This window comes from Rhinatrema bivittatum, chromosome 7 (genome assembly GCF_901001135.1).
Source record: "Rhinatrema bivittatum chromosome 7, aRhiBiv1.1, whole genome shotgun sequence".
Taxonomy (NCBI): Eukaryota; Metazoa; Chordata; class Amphibia; order Gymnophiona; family Rhinatrematidae; genus Rhinatrema; species Rhinatrema bivittatum.
Window position 1 is genome coordinate 129809326 of NC_042621.1, and position 21351 is coordinate 129830676.

The 21351-nt window shown below is 40.8% G+C and overlaps 1 protein-coding gene across 1 annotated transcript in view; it reads left to right on the top strand.

Moving 5' to 3' along the window:
* MCU (mitochondrial calcium uniporter) overlaps nt 1–21351 on the top strand; it is a 319500-nt gene that overhangs the window by 84793 nt on the left and 213356 nt on the right. The window lies entirely within an intron of this gene.

Here is a 21351-nt window from a genome sequence, read left to right on the forward strand (position 1 = left end):
TTGAAGGCGGAGGAGGTTTCCTTGTGAACAGCGGTTCAACATGGGTCAGCAGGTGTTAAGAGAGAGGCTGGCTACACCCGGGGAGAGTTCCCTTTCCTTTGCACAAGAAAGGGCTCCCTAGAATGGGTTGTTGGCCCCTAGAGTGGAGCACGAGCCTTCAAAGTATGTACACTACAACTTGAGACTGCTGTATATGCACACACCAAACTTTGAAGCCAAATCCCCTATTGGGGATTTGGCTTCAAGAGCACTGAGTGAGCCTATTGGCTGCATTAGAAAAATGCTTAGCACTGATAGGTTGCATTCTCATCTCCTTGCCAACCTGTTTGACCCACTCTGACAGGGCTGTGAGGTCACTTATGACTCACAGGAAAGGGCTGGTTTTTCTTATGGATACTCCCACATGGCCTTCTCCTATTTCAAATGGCCGCTAAGAAATTACTGCGAACCAAAAGAATGAAACTAATGTTTTATTTGTGGGGGATCACCATGCGTTACACAAACCCACAAATTAAACGAACAGGACTTATGCATTGCGGATTGTACATTCGTTGAAAACTAATGCACATCCCTAATACTGGCAGTTAGTGATGTTTTGGTATGGAAACTTTACTATTTTGTAACTGTTTACTCAAGGCTTTCTGAGGGCCAAAGCTCACCCAACATGTTACAATAGCTCTTATACCTATGGGTTTCAAGTGTCATTTTTGCAGGGTCTTTGGTTGGCATGTAAATATACTGTATGTTGTAAGGCAGTCTGTGTTTCATGTGGACTATAGTGTAGAAACTGCTCCTCTTGATATGGTTGGTGAAATCCAGCTGAAAGCAGACAGTGGTGAAGATGCTTAAGTGAGCTCCTTGAATATGACAAAAGCGTTTTGATACAAAAAAATCATTCACTGCTTCTACTCAGACCATGTGAGTTAGGTTTGGTAGATGTTTTATTATGGTTTTTCTCTTATTTGTTGGATAAAACCTTTAAGATTTTTTTTGGGGATACTGTTGTTGAAAATCCACTCCTTCTTGTGTGGAGTACTCTGGGATCCATATTGGCGTCAACCTTTTTTTTAAATTGTTTTTCTTGCTCCAGTAGCAACTCTGATTCAGTCCCATGTTATCTTGTTTTATGTTCAGGGATCATGTCCAAATGCTAGCTTATTTTTATGGTGGTACTTGTGAAGTCTTGTTGACATTGAGTAATTGGCTGTTTTCTTTTAATTAAATCTTGCTAAGTCAGAGGCACTATGGATCTCGTCAAAACCATCCTCTGCTGAGCTTTCTTGAGATTGCAAGGGTCTGTTTTGTACAAAAGAATGTGATTACATATAAATTAGGAGTGTACCTTAGTTTTTAAACAAAATGAAAAATAAGACTAAAAGTAAATTTAGAAACAGGTTTGTAGTGACTGATCAGATCTACACAGTAACAGTAGCAGAAAAGGACCAAAAGGTCTATCCAGTCTGCCCAGCAAGCTTCTTCTGGTAATATCTGCTGTGCTGTGTAGGTCACCCCCAGGTTCCTCTTAAAGGTAGCCAGTGTAGTTACCCCCAGTTCTTATGATAAGGATAGTAATATTTATAATCAAAAACCAAGCAACTGTCAAACCCATAAACTACTGCTAGCATCATTTTTTTATTGGGTGAGGAGCCTTCCTGAAAATTCCAGCCTTGCTGACTCGCTTTCCTTTTGGACTTGGCCTTAGAAGCAGTCCTGTGCTTTTACCTTATGTCTGCGTATCAGTATCCCCAGACCATAAAAGTTAGGACCTATGTTGGTTGCTGTCTGAATCCAATTCCCCTCCACCCCCCCCCCCCCCCCCCCACAATGTCAAATCGTAAAGTGATGTTGCAGTTGCTGCCTCAAAAGTATCGAGACTTATTGGTTGAGGGTAGTAATCTCCATGTTTCTGCTAAGGATAGTAACTGTCGCACCGAGCAGGTTACCCCATGCACTTGTTTCTTCATTTCCATCCTTCAGTCTTTAGGGATCCACAATGTTTATCCCATGCTCCTTTCTTTGACTGTTTTTCATCTTCATCACCTCTTTTGGAAGGGCATTCCGAGCATCCATCACTCTCTCTGTGAAGAAATATATTTCCTGATGAGCTTCTGAGTCTCTCCCCCTGAAGTTTGATTTTGTGACCCCCTAGTTCTGCTCTTTCTTTTCCAGCCTTCCTCCCCCCACCCCCCAATAGGGGTTATGTATGCCTCTTAGGTATGACAGCTAATCTACGTTTGATGCTCTTATTAATAGCAGCTAGTTTAGGAACTAGACAAGATCTGGTTCTTAAGCAGTTTGGAGGGAAATAGATCTAACAATAAGCTAGTAAGATTTGCTTCACTTTAAAAACTTTTGGACATCAATTTCTGGAGCTGTATTAAATAGAAAATAATTACTGAGGCCTATTAATGAAGTCAGATTCTCATTACACATTATTAGGATTAATCCTTTCCTAGGAAGGGAATGGTTAATAAAACAGAAAATATCATAATGCCTCTGTATCGCTCCATGGTGAAGACTGCACCTTGAATACTGTGTACAATTCTGGTTGCTGTATCTCAAAAAAATATAGTTGCGATGGAGAAGGTACAGAGAAGGGCAACCAAAATGATAAAGGGAATGGAACAGCTCCCCTATGAGGAAAGGCTGAAGAGGTTAGGGCTGTTCAGCTTGGAGAAGAGACAGCTGAGGGGGGATATGATAGAGGTCTTTAAGATCTTGAACGAGTAGATGTGACTCGGTTATTTACACTTTCGAATAATAGGACTAGGGGGCATTCCATGAAGTTAGCAAGTAGCACATTTAAGACTAATCGGAGAAAATTCTTTTTCACTCAACACACAATAAAGCTCTGGAATTTGTTGCCAGAGGATGTGGTTAGTGCAGTTAGTGTAGCTGGGTTCAAAAAAGGTTTGGATAAGTTCTTGGAGGAGAAGTCCTTTAACGGCTATTAATCAAGTTGACTTAGGGAATAGCCACTGCTATTAATTGCATCAGTAGCATGGGATCTTCGTAGTGTTTGGGTAATTGCCAGGTTCTTGTGGCCTGGTTTGGCCTCTGTTGGAAACAGGATGCTGGGCTTGATGGACCCTTGGTCTGACCCAGCATGGCAATTTCTTGTGTTCTTAAACATTATCTGGAGAATTATTATTATTTTTTTTTTTTAATAACTGAGATCTTGGATTCAAAGAAATCAGCAAACCTATCAGAAGTTAAACTTGTTGGGTCTGGCCTGGCTTTCTTCACATTGTTTGAAATCCATGAAGAAACTGTTTTAGTAGTTTAGAACCAGATGAGATACATCCTATTAATTTGTCCACTTTAAGTTGTGGTAGGCCCATGTGATCTGGGGTCTACCTCTTTCATCTTTAGTCCTGATTGTTCTCTGCTGACCTGTCCCTAACTTCCTCATTAGTAAGTATTGTACAAAAGTGTGTGTGCTTTTCCCAGTCTCCCTCTACATGTTCTGTGTATATTCTGCCTTTCTAATCCCACCCTTGTCCCTGCTGCTGGTATGAAGCATTATACATTAATGTGTCTCTGTGCTGACAATAGGTAATACTTATCCTAATCTACAGAGAGAACATAGCTGTTACTTTATATCCCATTTCCTCTGTACAGTGACTGGAAAGTCTTTAATTCTTTTAAGAGTCATGATTTTTACTCTAAATAGTAGTAAATTGGTAGCCTCCCCTAATATGTTTATAAAATTGTAGTTTAATTTTGAAAATAAAACTAACATTAAACTTGTTGCAGTAAGAAATCAATACTCAAAACTGATATGAGCTATAGCGTGACTGGTGGAAGTTTTTTAGACTGAGAAGGGTTGGTAGATGCCTGGAATTGCCTACCAGCAGAATTGATAAACAGTAGTGTTGGATTGATACAGATGGTCTGAGAAGATGTTTGGAGAGAGAGAAAGGTGTGCAGTCATACAGTAGTTTGGGTCAACCATGCATACTGAATGAGTCCAAAAGTCCCTATCTGCTTACAATTTACTGTACATATCTGTTCATAAAACAGAGAGAGCGTATCTACCATTGAGTCTTATGTAGAAGTTACCATGGGGGATGAGGATAAGAGGTCGGACTTTTTTTTTTTTTTAATGTAAACATTTTTTTGTTACAGCAGGACTTTTACAAGCAATTATAGCACAAATTTGACAATATTTCTCAGTCAATCACAGCACAGCTTCCATGCATTGCCCTCAAAGGTCATATTAAAGTGTGAAGCATTTTGTAATTCAGGGGAATGTAATTTGCTTTGAAGAGTCAAAATGCAGGATATAAATAAAATATCGCATGACACTAGCCATGGAAACATGGCTGGCAAAGCCCATACAGCTCACCTAGTCTGTCATCCATGCAACTGCTTAGCTTTCCTATTTCTACACCTCCCTCAGAGATCCTCTGTGCTTCTTCCATCCTTTCGTGAATTGTCCTATTAGTGACACTTAGACTGCCGTCTTTAGGCTGGAGCAGGGTTGGTACAGTAATAAATGTGGGGCTTAAGGAGCCTGCCCTCCTTGGCTTGTTCTCTTCCCCTGGGGTATTGTACCAGTGGGACAATAAATACCAGCAGTCATATGAAGTAGTCTGGAAGCACGTCTGTCTTGTGCTGCGGTCTGTTGGTTACTGTGCTTAAAATAAGGCCTTAAGACACAGGAAATGCTTCTTTCCTGCTTCTTTTTGTCTTTTCCCATGGCCCATCTCTGTACCGCTTGGCCTAGCAGTGTATATTTAAAAACAAAATGTATATCCTGCAAAATCCTCTGTACTCGGGTGAGTTATTAAATAAACATATTATTAAATTAAACCCTTATTAAATAAACATACACAGGCTTACTGTGACTCCAAATCGCTCTAAGCTTCAACAGCAAGAGGAAATGTGGAAAAAAGGATTCACACTCACAAAGAGGGGAGTAGCTGGCTTGTTACGGCGGTTACTACCCCAAATCAAATAAGCCTGATACTTCACTTTCAATGCATATACAGCATAGCTCTCTGCTTCAACGGCATGGGAGAAGAAAATCAACCAATAAGGGCTGTATAACAGTCTGGGTAAAACAAATAAACATGGGTGCAGATTGCTTATTGCGGCGGCTTCTACCCCTAACTAATCAAGCTAGATATTTCACTTGGATGCAGCTCCATCACTGCTCTCTACATTAAAGGTGGGGGTGGAAGGGAAATAGAACCAAGAGCTAAGAGAAACAGATAAGTATGAGAGAGAAAATTTGCGGGGCAGACTAGATGGGCCATTTGGTCTCCTTCTGCCGTCATTTCTATGTTTCTATGTAAGTTACAGGCAAAACATACATAAAAACATTAAAACAAAGTAAACGTCAAACCCATAAAATGTACAATATTGATATCTATAATACTAAAAATGCCTCTTGGTGTCATCACATCTCCGATTTATGCCAATTGTCTCAAATCAGAATTGAAATCTTCCACCGCTGTAAGCAAGTTGAAAATACCTGCTTTCTAAATGTTAAATAATTTTGACCCTGCCTCATTGTATCAGGAAGTTCATTGCAACATCTCTTCAACAGAGTTCTGTCTTGGGTTTAATCAAACTTAACCTGATGTGCAGTTGGAATTTCAGGAAGATTATGATTGGCAAAACTTAATATTCTAATGGGCCTGCAGAGTTTTGCCAGAGAGCTGACAAATTGAGCTGTCGACACTCAGTCTTCGATGGACCAAGCATACTATCTTAAAACTTAATTTGCCAATACATGGGTAACCAGTGCAAAGAATACAGCACTGGGATATGTTTAAACTTTGGATGCCTATAAGTAACCTCTTTAGCATTCTACACTGCTTGCAAGCTCTCTAGGATAAATCCTCAGAGGCCTAAATAAGGTGAGTAAAAGTAATTGAGTTTAGATAAAACTAAAGCCTGCAACACCAAACGAAAATAATTTGCTGCCCAAAAAGGTTTTAGCCTCCACAATATGCGTGGTTTATAAAAGGCACTCTGACATTTTTCACCTATAATTGTAGAGAAATGTCACTCTAACTTAACACTAAAGTTCCTTACCTTCTGGGATATTGGGTTAGTCCATTACTCAAAAGTAAATAATGGAAAATCTGAGGTCAGTATTCAAAGCTGATTGTTTAAGCAACTTAGTTGGAACTTAGGTAAGTAATATCTGATGTATATTCAGCAGCGCAGCAAAGCAGCTGAATATACGTGTATGTGTGCGCATGTTGGATAAGTCTACCCAGCTAAGCTTAGATCTGCTCTTTTGGGTGACTAAACTTAGATGTACACTTATACGCTTAACTCAGAATATCAGTAGTTAGGCGTAGACGTAACTTGCTCGGCCCAATGTACACCCATTTTTTTTTGTGGATACATTTTAGGCATATAAGGGACTTGTACAGTGGATACATTTTAGGCATATAAGGGACTTGTACAGTGGATACATTTTAGGCATATAAGGGACTTGTACAGTGGATACATTTTATGCATATAAGGGACTTGTACAGCTCAGCGGCCACTACTTAGCAGCATAAGTCCTGCTTATCTGGCTAAATAGCGCTGAACATGCTTTGAATATTGACCCCACTGTGTTCAGTGTTACATTCCTCCTATCCTTGCAACAATGAAGAGCATAACTTGAGATGCTAAGGAGTAAGGTATTTCCAACTTTCCCTATGACGTATCTCTCTTCACCTCTCATGTCGTCATACTCCAATATCTTTCGCCCTCTTTCCCTTTTGTCTGACTCTCCACTGCTTCCCTTTCACCTTAACATCTTTTCTTTCCCAGATCTACATCTCGCTTTCTGCCCATCTCAATCTCTCATGCTCCTGTCTCTCCTCACTTTAACGTTTCTACTGTCTTCTGCAGCCTTTGATTCTTACCATTCTAGCTCATGCCTCTTCATGCCCCCTTATGTCTGTCTTATTGTTTCCTTCCTTTCTCATCTCCTCAGTGTGCTTTCTTTTTCTTCCTTTTCCAAATAGCCCACGTCTTTATTAGAGGCTGACAAAGTGTATTTTGCATTTCAGTAGTAAATACTATGAGCAGGAAATAGAATTAGTAATTGTAGAGACATACCATTTGCTGAATATTACATAGATAATTAAAGTTGTGTACAGTCTCTCTCAACATATAATGTAGAGGATGTGTGAGTTGACAGTGTGTGTCATGCTTAAAGTATATTTGCCATCACCTTTTGGAAAATATGGTGATTTGACTTTGGGTCCTTGGGCTTTCTTCTCAAGTTAAAGAAGAAATCCAACTACAATGATTTTGGCGCGTTATGCATTTCCCATAGATCAGGAGCATGAACCGAGATCAGTACACTGCATCTTATCTCAGTGGGTACAAATACTCATGGTGGTCCACCTGCTGCAAGAGGTGTACACGTTTTGTCTGCCAGGCAAATTATGTGAAAATAAATGTGGTGTTGTACATACTGTGAACTATATGTATTGTATGTTTTCAACTTGCAGCTGAATGGAGATACTTTCCAAAGGCAAACAAAATGGTAGCTCTACACAACCTATGTTGTGTATATAGGAATAACCACAATCTATATAGCATGACCTTGCCAACTATACAAATATTTAATCTATATGCCTAATTAAACAATCAAATATTTAAACACACAAATTATAAAAGGGACATTGAAAGGTTCAATCATTCAAGAAAGTGTTCTAGCTGCAGTAATTGAACAAATCTTTCCTTCTCTTCCACATCAGTCCAAACTAGTGGGTTATCTCAATCTACTAGCAGAGACGGGATACACCCTTTTACAGTGATATTGGTATATAGGCTGGTGCTGCACTTGCAATAGCCAGTGTTTGTCTCTAGCAGATAGTGGACACATGCTGGACTGGTGCAGTCCCAGTCTCTGGGTTTTCTGGGGGAGCTTGTCTTGATATCAAGGTAGGCAGAGGCTTCCTGACTCAGATGAGTCCATAAATGGTTAGCTCAGGTATGAACTCAATACAATTACTACTTAGGTTGTAAAAAATATAATTATTCACAAAAAGAACCTAGTACTGCGGATCAGATTTCATATATAAATTTTTGCTATTTATCCAAAGCTATTCAGAGAAGACCTGAAGACCCCCATGTGGCTGTACAGTGTTCCTAAGTTCACATTCCCGAGCTCTTTGCTTCTTTTGCTGTTCTCTGCAGTAATTTTGGTGGGTTATTTTATTTTTTTTCCAGCTGCCTGCCTGGTATACTTCATCTTTGTACTTGGTGTGTATTTATTTGCTCTTTTTTAGAGATTTTTTTCAATGACCCTGTTGGCATGCCTCTTCTGCATCAGTCTTTGCCTGGCCTTCCGGTCTCATCCATTTTTTTTTCCCTTGACTCCTAGCTGCTCACATGGTAAGGACAATGACACTAACTTTTGGAGCATTCAGGGAACTTGAGGAAGCAGATCAATGGTGCCTTGGGCTCTTCCTTAACCTGCAATTAAATGGAGATAAAACTTGGCCATTATCTGTGCACAGTTGGAGGAGAAGAGGTCCTATCCTGGTCTGTGGAGGAGAAGATGCTGAGAAAGCTTACATAAGAATTCCTCTTGGAACAAATCTCCTCTGACTCTTAAGGGAACGCCTCCCATGAATACTCTGAGCTATCAACATTAACTGGCGAGAACTGCTGAAGGTGTGCTGATGCCAGAGTTGAGTGCCTTTTGATGCTGTTAGACCACACTCAGGGCATTGGAGCTAGCTGTTGACAAGTCCTGAGGTTTCCTTCTCAGAGGCTAACCCAACTGGTGGTGAGAGATTAAACTGCTTCACCCTGTAAAAGGGCAGAGATCTGTAAGTATCAATAATTCCTTGTGTAAACCAGGAGTAAGGGTTTATAATGGCAAATGGAGGTTTGCAGTCTGGCAACACCCTAGATCCTTTCTTTTGTCCTATACAAAAATTGCTCAGATATCTTCTATATATCTGAGTTTCAGCTCAAACCCTACCTTTAGGTAAACTTAGAGCAACTACATTATGTAGAAAGAAAGATTTCTATACAGTCGTTAGCTGTAAGATTTATGTGGAGCATGCCTTATATTGAAGCCTTCTATCAAACTACCCATGGTGTCATGGGACCTCAGGATAGCTTTAATGCAGCTGATTGAAAACCATTTTTAAGCCTCTGGTCTCCTGTGGGTTAAAGTACTTAATCTGGAAGAACTCCCCCCCCCCCCCCCCCCCCCCCCCCCAGTGGCCACTTTAGGCTTCATTAACATATCCTCCTGCTGCGAAGTTTCATGAGATCAGTGTTGGTGTGCACACATCCTAAGTTTGTCTAAGGTAGTGTCTATCTGACTTCTACCTTAATCAGTCACTCATCCTTCCAAAACATTTCTCAAGACTACATGCAGCAAAGGTGAACAAGGCATGTACATTTCGGATTGTCTGAGAGCCATAGCATAGTAACATAATAATGACAGCAGAAAGACCAAAATGGTCCATCTAGTCTGCCCAGCAAGCTTCCCAAGGTAGTAACTGCCGCTCCTTGCTGGTTAAGCTTTTTTATTTATTCCCATCCTCTAGCCTTTTAGGGATCCACAGTGTTTATCCTATGCCCCTTTGAAATCCTTCACAGTTTGTCTTCACCACTTCCTCCGGAAGGGCATTCCAGGCATCCACCACCCTCTCAGTGAAGAAATATTTCTTGACATTGGTTCTAAGTCTTCCTCCCTGAAGTTTCAAATCATGACCTCTAGTTCTACTAAATTGTTTCCAACGGAAAAGGTTTGTTGACGACCATGGATCATTAAAACCTTTCAAGTATCTGAAGGTCTGTATCATATCACCCCTGCTGCTCCTCTCCTCCAGGGTATACATATTCAGGTTCTTCAACCTCACCTCATAAGTCATTTGGAGACCACCCATCATTTTGGTCACCCTTCTCTGGACCGCCTCCATCCTGTCTCTTTCTCCTTTGATATACAGTCTCCAGAACTGAACACAGTACTCCAGGTGAGGCCTCACCAAGGATCTGTACAAGGGGATTATCTCTTCCTTTTTCTTACTAGATATTCCTCTCTCTATGCAGCCCAGCATTCTTCTGGCTTTGGCTATTGCCGTGTCACACTACTTCATCAACTTCAGGTCATTAGACACTATCACCCCAAGGTCACTCTCCTGCTCCATGCACATCAGCCTTTTACCCCCCAATGCATATAGTTCTTTCGGACTACCACACCCCAGATGCATGACTCTGCATTTCTTGGCAATGAATCCCAGCTGCCATATCTTTGACCACTCTTCCAACTTCCTTAAATCCTGTCTCATTCTCTGTACTCCTTCTGGCATGTCCATTCTGTTGCAGATCTTAGTATCATCCGCAAATAGACAAACTTTACCTTCTATCCCTTCTGCAATGTCGCTCATGAAGATGTTGAACAGAACCAGTCCCAACACCAATTCCTGTGGCACTCCATTTAACACCATTCTCTCTTCAGAGTAGGTTCCATTTACAGTCACTCATCTTCTATCCATCAACCAGTTTGTAATCCACACCAACACCTTGGAGCCGACTCCCAAGCTTCTCATTTTGTTGAGTCGTCTTTGTGGGGAAAATCCAAGTAAATTACATTGAGCACTCTTCCCTGATCCAGTTCTCTAGTCACCCAATCAAAGAAATCAATTAGATTCATCTAACAGGACTTTCCCCTGGTGAATCCATGCTGCTTCTGATTGAGCAACCCACCAGATTGTAGATAGCTCACAATCCTTTCCTTCCTCAGAGTCTCCATTAACTTTACCCATCACAGAGGTGTTGATAACAGACATGTAGTTTCCAGCCTCTTTTCTGCTCCCACTCTTGTGAAGCGGGACCACCACCACTCTTCTCCAGTCACTAGGCACTACACCCTTTTCCAAAGATCTATTGAACAGGTCACACAGTAGACCCGTCAGTGCATCTGAGTTCCTTCAGTATTCTGAGGTGAACTTCATCAGGCCCCATGGCTTTGTCCACTTTCAGTTTTCTTACATACATTATCTTCCGTAAATTGACTTTAGTCTACTCCACCCCCTTCTACAATCTTGATAACAAGTGATGGTCCTTCTCCAGGGTCTTCTTTAGTGAACACTGAACTGAAGTATTTAATATTTCTGCTAATTCATCATCTCTCTATACCCATTGATCCTTATCCCCTTTCAATTTCACTATATTACTATGTACCATTCTCCTTTCTCTGATATATCTGAAAAATGTTTTGTCACCTTGCTTTATCTCCTTGGCAATCCTTTCCTCTGCCTGACTTTTGCTTTCTTGATTAATTTTTTCATCTTCCTCAGTTTTGCCAGATAATCCTCCCTGTGTTCCACTTTTTGGGATTCTTTATATTTCTTAAAAGCTGCTTTTTTTGCTTTTATTTTCAGTCAGATTAGATTCTTATTTCTCTTATTTTTGTTTACTCTACTTTTCTAACATGTATAGATTTGTTGCTTTTGTAATTGCTCATTTTAGTTTGGCCCACTGTTCGACCTCTCCCATTTTCTCCCGGTCTTCAAGTTCTGCCTCCAGATATTTCCTCATTCCGACAGTGGTGTTTTTTTTTTTTTTAAGTTCAAAACTCGGGGTCTTTGACACTTCTCCGGATCCTATTTGCAATATCAAGCCATATTGTTTGATCACTGGTGCTGAGGTGGGCACCCACCTGGACATTAGAGACATTATCCCCATTAGTGAGCACTAGGTCAAGTAACACAGCCTCTCTCGTGAGTTCTATTACCATTTGTTTGAACAAAGCCCCTTGCAGGGCATCCATTATCTCTCTACTTCTGTTAGATTCTGCAGAAAGGATTCTCCAGTCCACATCCAGCAGATTAAAGTCACCAACAATCAACACTTCCCCCTTCTTTCCCACCTTTAAAATGTCTTTGATCAGATCTCTGTCTAGTTCTTCTGTTTGAGTTGGAGGCCTGTACACCACTCCAGTAAAAATGGATGTACTGTCATCTTTTTTTAGGACGGCCTATAATGCTTCTTCTCTACCCCACTTTCCTTGCAGTTCAATTGCTTGGATATTATTTTTTATATAAAGTGCTGCTACTCCCCACTTTTTGTCCTTTCTGTCATTCCTTAAGTTATTGCCCTGTATGGCCGTATCCCAGTCATGAGAATCCATGAACCATGTCTTCATGACAGCAAAACGTCCAAGTCTGCCTCCATCATTAAGGCCTGAAGTTCTGGGATTTTATTGCCAAACTGAGAGCATTTGTAGTCATAGCTTTCCAATTTTTCTCCCTTGCTATGTTGTACTTCCTAGGAACCTTTTCTGTTTTTTTGAGCTGATTGATTATTTTCACTTTGCATGTCCATCACAGGTCTTATTCTGCCAGAACCTACTGTTATACAATTGATTCTAGGTTTTTGAATTCTGGATATCTAACTCTGTGGGAGTTGAAGAACAGGTTGCTGTAAACTTGGAAGGTGGGTGTCTGGTTGTCACATGTCTAGTTCTACCTGAGCCCATTGTAAAACATTTTTTCCTGGGATTCCATTACCGTGCCGTGGGAGATGGGTGACAGATGGATGTTTCAAGGAAGGGGAGGTTAATTGAATCCTGGCCAATTGCTCCCTGAGATGGATCAGCTCCATTTTAATTTTAGACAGCTGAAGGCCTTGGAGATAGCCACCTATCTGTAGCAGACTACAGCCATTGGAAAGCTTACCCAACTTTTTTTTTTTTTTTTTTGCTCTTAGAAGCCTGATAAGAACATAAGAAGTTGCCATACTGGGTCAGAGCAAGGGTCCATCAATCTCAGCATCCTGTTTCCAACAGTGGCCAATCTAGGCTGCAAATACCCAAACACTAAGTAGATCCCATGGAACCAATGCCAGTAATAGCAGTGGCTGTTCATAAGTCAACTAGATTAATAGCAATTTATGAACTTTTCCACTAAGAACTTATCCAAACCTTTTTTAAACCCAGCTACACTACCCTAACAATGTCCTCTGGCAATGAATTCCAGAGCTTAATTGTACATTGAGTGAAAACTTCATGGAGTGCCCTAAGTCCTTTTATCTAAGAGTAAATAACTAATTCACATTTACCCCCTTCTAGTCCTCTCACAATTTTATAGACTTCTATAATATCCTCCTTCAGCCGTCTCTTCTCCAAGCTGAACAGCCCTAACCTCTTTAGCCTTTCCTCTTAGGGGAGCTGTTCTATCCCCTTTGTCATTTTGGATGCCTTTTACAGTGCAACTATCTTTTTTTGAGATGTTGCAACCAGAATTGCACACATTATTCAAGATGCAGTCTTACCATGGAGTAATATTGAGGCATTATGACATTCTCTGTTTTAGTCACCATTCCCTTCCTAATAATTCCTAACATTGTTTACTTTTTTTGACCGTCATAGTACACTGGTCCGACCTTTTCAATGTATTATCCCCTATGACGCCTAGATCTTTTTCCTGGGTGGTAGCTCATAATATGGAACCGAACATTGTGCAATGACAGCATGGGTTATTTATCCCTATATACATCACCTTGCACTTGTCCACATTAAATTTCATCTGCCATTTGGATGCCCAATCTTTCAGTCTCACAAGGTCCTCCTGCAATTTATCACAATCAGCATGTGATTTAACTACTATGATTAACTTTTGTCATCTGCAAATTTGATCATCTCACTCTTGTATCTTTTCAGATTATTTATAAATATATTGGAAAGCATCGGTCCAAGTACAGATCCCAGAGGTACTCCACTGTTTACCTTTTTTCACCAAGAAAACTGACCATTTAATTCTACTCTTTCCTGTCATTTTTTTAACCAGTTTGCAATTGATGAAAGGACATTGCCTCCTATCCCATGACAGTTTTCTTAGAAGCCTCTCATGCAGGACTTTGGAGTTTCAGAAAGCATCTGGGAAATATACTACTTCTACTGGTTCACCTTTATCCAACAGATAATCTAATTAGATAGCAGAATGCATATCCTTTACTTATATCCTAGCATGCTTGACGTTGGAGGGGCATGTCAGCACCATGGCTGTTTAGGTCACTTAAACTCAACCACTAAAGAGAGATGCAGAGCTGAAACGTGGATTTCTGTTCAAGCATTTCCGTCACATTGCTTAGATGCTGACTCGTGATGTGACAATGAGCTTGGGCAATTTGTTCTCCAGGGCCTCTTTGAAGATTAGAGCCCAACTCCAGCTCTAAAAACTTTTTGACAGGAAAAGAACCTGAAATAAACCCCACCAAAAACCTTCCTGTTAGTTCATTTCCTGTTTTGGTTGAGGTCATTCCTTAGTTAGGGGGGAGTCCCATCTGTGTGACTACAGTAAACTGCTTATCTTTAGAGAAGTCAACGATTCTTACCTGGAATGAGTATTCTCTGAAGACTGTAATTCATCAGTCACACACACCCTCTCTCCCAATCTGGAGTTGAAGACCCCTGTGGGCATGTGCAGTAGTTTGTGTCCCTGTGGCCACACAGAATGCCTCTTAAGTTAATGAGCTTCCTGGAGTTAAACTTATTAACTTAGAGAACTGAGACATGCTTTGTGGCCGCAAGGACACGGGAACTATTGCACAATCTGAGGGGTCTTCAGGTGTTCCCTGGAAAGTTCTGAAAAAGTTTTGGCGATCATCTGCATGATTGGAGAACTGCCTTCTTAAGAAAACACCCATTACAAGTCATCAGTTTTGTTTTGTTTGCCTGTGTCTTTTCTCTTTTCCAGATTTCTTTTCCTTATTCTTGTTTTCTGTCATTCCTTTCTCCATCTCTAGCTTCTTTTGTCTGACACTTTAGTGAATGAGATGAAAAATATCACCCCTAGATGTCTCTCCTGGTCTCTCTCCATCTCTAGTCTTTGTTCTGCTATTTCCCCAGTTCTGGCCCTGCATTCAGTGTTCACCAGCCATTTTGCCATCTCTTTTCCTGCTTATCACTCCCATTGCACCACTCTCAACCTGCTCTTCACTCTCAAAGCCTCTGTTCACTGTTGGACCCTCTTCCCTCAAACACTTGGTACTAGCTACAGTAGCTCAGCACAACATTGCCTGTCCCTGTGGCCATCCTCCTGTACTCGCAGCTTGCCTAGGGAAAGAGTGGTATGATGACTGAATGTCATTACTCCCCCCACAGCCAGCTGGTGCCAATAGCCCCATCTTTAGCAGAGCTTAACTGATTGTCTTTTCCTCTATTAAATGCCTGCTGGATGATGATTTGAAAATCCAATAGATTAAAAAAAAATGCCTGGCCATACTGGGGCTCTACCTACTTGTTGTAGATGAGGATGGGGTTTGCCAGCCTCACTGGAGTTGCTGCTTCTCCTAGGCTCCAGGTGGGTTTGTTTTGCGCATACAGGAATGAACCTCCTTTGTAAGCCATGGCGTGTTGGGATGATCTCAGTCTCCCAAATTACTGCCAATGCCTTTCTCAGTACTTGCATTGTTCCAAAGAGCCGCCTTCTGGAATTCATAAGATGTAATCTTAACAGGCAACATATCAAGATGTGCTTGAAAACTCTTCTTAATCGGACCAGTGGCACCCAATATGATTGGGACTATCTTCCTGCTCCAGCTGTGTTTGTGAGATGGGGTAGCACATGCATGTGTGTATGTCTCAGGGAGGAAAGTATGGGGCCTGGTGTAGCTGCCTCACTTAAACTAGCCTAATCATGACACTATACCTAAAATTTGCATAACTTCCAAGTGGAAAACTTGAAAGTTACATCATGCCTTTGTTTTGCATTGTTCATGTCAAAAGTAAAGTGCAAATGAAGCTTAATGACTTTTTTTTTTTTTTTAAGATTGATTATTGTGCTGCACTCTACAGTTTGAAAATTACTTGCCATTAATTGCAGAAAGAATAAACATACACACAGTTTACTGGATTGAAAAGTTTTCAGAGCAGGCTCTCAGCACACAGTGACGGAGCAGTAAGTAGCATGCAGTATATAGGCAGCCAGAACTCAGGGACGTAGGCCTAGTGTAAAGCTTGCCTGTTTTTTTTTTGTGTTTTTTTTTGGTGAGATGGGTTTCATTGGTTTTTTTTCTTTCCTAGCTGTAATTCTTCCCAGAAAGTGGAAGAGGGATGAGAGAGGGTCTAATCATTCTGGGGATGCATTATGTCCAAGCTGTGAACTGAAAACAGCTCTGCCGACTGGGTATTAAATGTAGTCACAAGTTCAGGTTTAGAGCTCAAAGCTTTTCTACAGACTGTGGCTTACATACTTTGCAGTTCACTCTACTAAAAAAAACCCCAAAACAAAACAGGTTCACCTTGTGTTAAAATTTACTGCAGCTAGTCTGTGCTATTTTAATGGTAGATAAACCACAGGGGAATGGGAGTGAGGTGAATTTGGCAAGGATGATCAAATCTTGTCCTTGGACTACACAAATCTGGTTTTCAAGACAACCATAGTGTGCAAACTGAGAAGCTTGACGCAATAAGGTGCGTTTGGCAGAGTGAAAGTGTTTTAACCCTCAGTTGTGAGCACATTTATGCACAGACTCTTGCTGATGCAGCAAGAATCTTTGTGCACAAAAAATGTGCATACAGCAATGTGTGTTAGTGCTGTTGCATGGAAATTCCAACCCAATGACATTAGCTATTACCCCCCCCCCCCCCCGCCCCCCTGCAGAGATTGTTCTGGTTACCTTGTATTTTCTTGGCGCTGGAAACAAGGCCTAGTCTGAAGTGATGTAAAATTTCCAGGGCTAATGTTAGTCTATGGGTGGAAGCTGGAGTTCCAGTACTGGGACTTTGTAGTTGATATTTTATGTGCAGAAAGCATACTTTGTGCCCAAAAGGCATGTTTTCCACCCACTGATTTATATACCCAAAAATGCTTTCTGCACTGAAAATCTTGTGTGCATAACTCATAATTTATGCCTAGAGAACATGACTCGTGCACAAATCCATGGTGGTTTTTTTTTTTTTTTTTTGCCATAAAACATGATTTATGCACAAAATGCTTCAGGCTGAGATCTTTTTGGGTGCATAAACCTTTGCTTTATATGTGGGGAAACATGATTCGTGCACACAAACGTTTTTTGTTCATAAATAGTTTTTCTGCGTGCTAAGCCTCTTCTTCATGCTCACTTCCTGCTTTTTGTGTGCATTTTTAAACTCCTAGTGCATTAGCATATTAGCATTGAGAGTTTAGAAACAAATCAGCTTGGGCATTAAGAACTGTGCATTGAATTTCAGTGCAAATGTATGTGGATATATGTAATATTATGTGGGTTCTGAAAACCAGACCTGTTTGTGGCTTTTGAAGTGGTTTTCCAACCCTTGGTACAGAGATGCCAGAACAAGGGGACTGCAAGGGGTTCAGCAGAGCTCCCTTATTTGAAATACAGGGCTGCCCGTGTCTGTTGTATACTATACAGGTATGAAACCTCACAAAAAAAATTTTAGAAAAAAGTGCAGTGCTCTTGCCTGGTTAGATCAGTGTTAAAGCTAAGGATTGGATTACAAATATGCCTTTCCCCACCCTCTGTGTAATTTGTTTTAAACAGAATTTTACAAACTGCAGCATCAAATGAAGCTGACAGATACTTTAACATGATTGAAGATCCAACTTGGCTTTTTTTGCAAGAGAAGCCGGCTCAGCTGTAAGCATTTGGAATCAGATTTATTCATTTTCTTTTTTTCATTTTCTGTTTAAAGGGAAAAAAAAGGTACTGTAACTTATATTATGTTCCTGCTGCTCTTACTCCCACATTAGCAAATCAGACAAAACTTTTCAGTTAATACTGTAATTTGAACTGTGAATTCTCAGTAAACCATGCCATGTCATTGTGATACATAGTTCCTGAGGGATGGATGTATTTGTCAGAAAAGAAAACTATATTTTTGAAATCAGTATCTTGCCCTGTTATAAGCGAGTTGCTTCTGCTCATTACCTGAAGTTTCATAGTTCTGCTTCTGACATTAGAATCATTTCCAGGTCACATGCAAAATACTGAGACCTTGGTAGGAGAGTAAACTTCCAGCAGTGAGCCAATGGGACAGTGCTATAACGGGGTACAAATTATATCGCAATGACAGAGGAGCACCCGGGAGGCGGTGTGGCGCTTTATGTCCGGGATGGCATAGGATAAACATCCTGCATGAGACTAAATGCACAATTGAATCTTTATGGGTAGAAATACCTTGTGTGTCGGAAGACTATAGTGATAGGAGTATACTACTGTCCACCTGGTCAAGATGGTGAGACTGACAGTGAAATGCTAAGAGAAATTAGGGAAACTAACCAAATTGGTAGTGCGGTAATAATGGGAGACTTCAATTACCCCAATATTGACTGGGTTAATGTGCAAGAGGCGTGGACATTGTTAAAAAAACAAAAAAACAAAAAAAAACCATCCTAGAAGCACAATCCAGATGTATTCCACACATTAAGAAAGGTGGAAAGCAGGCAAAACGATTACCGGCATGGTTAAAAGGGGAGGTGAAAGAAGCTATTTTAGCCAAAAGATCTTCATTCAAAAATTGGAAGAAGGATCCAACAGAGGAAAATAGGATAATGCATAAATGTTGGCAAGTTAAATGTAAGACATTGATAAGACAAGCGAAGAGAGAATTTGAAAAGAAGTTGGCCATAGAGGCAAAAACTCACAGTAAAAACTTTTTTAAATATATCCGAAGCAGAAAGCCTGTGAGGGAGTCAGTTGGACCGTTAGATGATCGAGGGGTTAAAGGGTCACTTAGAGAAGATAAGGCCATCGTGGAAAGATTAAATGATTTTTTTTCTTCGGTGTTTACTGAAGAGGATGTTGGGGAGGTACCCGTACTGGAGAAGGTTTTCATGGGTAATGATTCAGATGGACTGAACCAAATCATGGTGAACCTAGAAGATGTGGTAGACCTGATTGATAAACTGAAGAGTAGTAAATCACCTGGACCAGATGGTATACACCCCAGGGTTCTGAAGGAACTAAAAAATGAAATTTCAGATCCATTAGTAAAAATTTGTAACCTATCATTAAAATCATCCATTGTACCTGAAGACTGGAGGATAGCTAATGTAACCCCGATTATTTAAAAAGGGCTCCAGGGGAGATCCGGGAAATTACAGACCGGTTAGCCTGACTTCAGTGCCAGGAAAAATAGTGGAAAGTGTTCTAAACATCAAAATCACAGAAGATATAGAAAGATATGGTTTAATGGAACAAAGTCAGCATGGGTTTAACCAAGGCTAGTCTTGCCTCACAAATCTGCTTCACTTTTTTGAAGGAGTTAATAAACATGTGGATAAAGGTGAACCAGTAGATGTAGTGTACTTGGATTTTCAGAAGGCATTTGACAAAGTTCCTTATGAGAGGCTTCTAGGAAAATTAAAAAGTCATGGGATAGGTGGCGATGTCCTTTCGTGGATTACAAACTGGCTAAAAGACAGGAAATAGAGTAGGATTAAATGGACAATTTTCTCAGTGGAAGGGTGTGGGCAGTGGAGTGCCTCAGGGATCTGTATTGGGACCCTTACTTTTCAATATATTTATAAATGATCTGGAAAGAAATACGAATGAGGTAATCAAATTTGCAGATGATACAAAATTGTTCAGAGTAGTTAAATCACAAGCAGATTGTGATAAATTGCAGGAAGAGGCTGGAAAATTGGGCATCTAAATAGCAGATGAAATTTAATATGGACAAGTGCAAGGTGATGCATATAGGGAAAAATAACCCATGCTATAGTTACACAATGTTAGGTTCCATATTAGGTGCTACAACCCAAGAAAGAGATCTAGGCGTCATAGTGGATAACACATTGAAATCATCGGTTCAGTGTGCTGCGGCAGTCAAAAAAGCAAACAGAATGTTGGGAATTATTAGAAAGGGAATGGTGAATAAAACGGAAAATGTCGTAATGCCTCTGTATCGCTCCATGGTGAGACCGCACCTTGAATATTGTGTAAAATTCTGGTCGCCGCATCTCAAAGATATAATTGCGATGGAGAAGGTACAGAGAAGGGTTACCAAAATGATAAAGGGAATGGAACAGCTCCCCTATGAGGAAAGACTAAAGAGGTTAGGACTTTTCAGCTTGGAGAAGAGACGGCTGAGAGGGGATATGATAGAGGTGTTTAAAATCATGAGAGGTCTAGAACAGGTAGATGTGAATCGTTTTTTTTACTCTTTCGTATAATAGAAAGACTAGGGCGCAATCCATGAAGTTAGCATGTGGCACATTTAAAACTAATTGGAGAAAGTTCTTTTTCACTCAACACACAATTAAACTCTGGAATTTGTTGCCAGAGGATGTGGTTAGTGCAGTTAGTATAGCTGTGTTAAAAAAGGAGTGGATAAGTTCTTGGACCAGAAGTCCATTACCTGCTATTAATTAAGTTGACTTGGATAATAACCACCGCTATGACTAGCAACGGTAACATGGAATAGACTTAGTTTTTGGGTACTTGCCAGGTTCTTATGGCCTGGATTGGCCACTGTTGGAAACAGGATGCTGGGCTTGATGGACCCTTGGTCTGACCCAGTATGGCTTGTTCTTAAACCTTTTGCTGACCCTGTGATAGGAAAATTAGTGGAAAGGTGTTATAATATTTCATGTCCCCAAGCTGTGTCCAGTGCTTTGAGAAGTCTCAAATATTTGAGGACTGTAGCTTTGCTGACATAATCTCAGGTTTGGATCTTTGATATTTCAGTCTTTCATGCAAGTTTGCCTTTGTACAAATTGGAGGCGGGGGAGGCGGGAGTGTGACATGGTGTGTACAATTGGATAGTGACCCTAGATCTAATGTAATCCTTGGGCCATGGAAGGGACCCATAAGGGAGTTGTTGGATATAGATGCCTAAGTAGGTAGAGTGGGTATGAGCATGTGGGCTGTCCAGTTGGTAGGGTCACAGAGGGAGAAAATAAGCCAGCATGCAGTTTTCTGAGGTTTTATTTTAGGCTGAAAAGATATCATGGGCAGTTTAATGTAGTGTCACTTATAACTGCTTTGTTAACATAAAGGACTGCCCCATTTTTCTTAAGTCTGGTGTTGAACAGGTGTGTCTCCGGATCTGTGGCCGCTTGCCTTAACATTACGACTTTGCACTCTGAGGGCACAGTTTTGTTCCCTTGCTAATCATGCAGTTTGAGCCTTGCAAGCTCATTTATCCAAAGCCCAGGACTGAGTCCATGTGGAGCAGCAAAAGAGCTGCAGTTCACAGTCCCATGCTGCAGAAGAAAATCCAGGCCGCTCCATCACCTCCTTGAGTCATGTCTCATCTTGGAAACTATTTCAAGCATGTTCTCAGGTGTCCGACTTAACAGTTGCCCAATCTTAGGGCCAGAAATTTGGGTCAGGCTAGTGGAAATGGTCAGTTCATTTTCCTGGTTGGCCAGCACTCTGTGAAGATTTTAAGGCAAGGGCTGCCCTGAGAGCATGAAG